Genomic DNA, 1792 nt, shown 5'->3' with positions numbered 1-1792 from the left:
CGAGTTCAGTCGTAGGGAAGAGGGCACAACGTACCTAGGTGGTTGAATGTAGATTGTTATGAAGACTTTGTTCAGTTAATTAGGGATAAAATGGTTTTGATGTTGGCCTCGAGATGCTGGAATCACCTAACGTGATGCATATAAGTAGTGTCATATGGTTATGCATTGGTTGTGCCTTTTCATGGTTCTAATGCTAACATAGTGTGTGTTGGTATTAGGGTAGGTTATTGTATTGTGAATGTTGATTAATGTCCTGTTAAGAATGGACAGTGGACTAGGTTGAAAGAAAATTTTATTATTAGGTGTTCAACTAATTGACTCATAATTCATGCATTGGTTTCTTGAGATGATTGTGGAGATTAATGTTTGCATGTTGTTCGTCTGGGACATAGGGCTTCTGGTGGTCATGGCTGAGTATTGTTTAGTGTCACTTGCGAGCATGCATATGTTAGGGGAGCTTTTCGAGTTTCTTAATATAGACTAGGTTTAAATGACAGTGGAATGCATTTACATTATTAGAGGTTGATATGAGACATATATAACAACTCTGTTAGTGTTAGTTAAGTGAATATCCCTAAAATTAGCAAGTTTTTAATCTATTATGACAGCTCATCAAGTTAGTTAGTTTGTTACTCTCTCTCTAATCAACCACAGCCACACTTCTCACACCCCTCTTCTTTGTATAAATTGTAACTGCAAAACCCTAAAGCACTTTCTATTCATTTTTTAAATCAATAACAAAATTCATTCACTTTTAACTTTCTCCTAATTCTCTCTTTCAACTCTACTTTCAGTTTCAGTTCTTTCACATGGTATCAGAGCTTTGGTTCTAATCCATGGAGGGTTCCACATCTTCTACTGACCAACACTCTACCGTTCAAGCTTTACAGCTTCAGTCAACAACAACAACAATGGCTTCAATTGCCAATTTTTTAGTAACAATAAAGCTGGATGAAGACAACTTCAAGGCATGAAAATGCCAAGCACTAGCGTGCATCAAGGCAAATAGGTTGTAGAATCACATCGCCATGAGATTGTCAATTTCAAGAAAGTTCAACTCTAATCAAGATCAAGCGAAAAACAGAATCTCTCCAGAATTTGAAGAATGAGAATAACAAGATGAGTGCTTGATGGCATGGATGCTTTCCGCCATGATTGAAATCTTTGGTAATAAAGTGGTAGAATATGACTATGCGTTTGAGATCTGAAATGCTCTAGAAGATTACTTTGCAGTAAGACTCAAGTCAAGGATAAGGTCACCAAAAATGCAGCTGAAGACAATCAAGAAACACAGATCAATAATTTCTAAATACAGTGGCAAGATGAATAAGGTAATTAACTCACTTTTAGCTCATGGAGCCCCTCTTTCAAAAGAAAAATACTTCGAATGCGCTTTAGGAGGATTGGATGAAGGGTTTAGTGTGTTTATCACCATGATTAATGGAAGAATGGATCACATGACAGTCAGTGAATTTGAGTCACAGCTCTTAGCACAAGAGGAAGTGAATGATAGGTTTAGAAAAGTAGATCTAACCACGGCTCATGCGAACCTAGTGCACAAAGAATTAGATGCAAGAAAAGAAGCTGGTAAATACACAACACCATATTCATATGAGAACTACACAAGAGACTTATACAGAGGCCAAAGCAATAGAAGGAGTAGAGGCAGAAGCTTTAGAGGAGACGGATCGTGGTGGTAAGGGAACAAACATCAATATCAGCTTTGTGGAAGAATTGGTCATACTGTCTGGCAGTATTGATAGTATTCAGATACAAGGCCAATATGGAAAAT

Source organism: Arachis hypogaea, chromosome 17 (assembly GCF_003086295.3).
Source record: "Arachis hypogaea cultivar Tifrunner chromosome 17, arahy.Tifrunner.gnm2.J5K5, whole genome shotgun sequence".
NCBI lineage: Eukaryota > Viridiplantae > Streptophyta > Magnoliopsida > Fabales > Fabaceae > Arachis > Arachis hypogaea.
The sequence above is the reverse complement of the archived record's forward strand: the minus strand, read 5'-3'. Positions refer to the sequence as shown.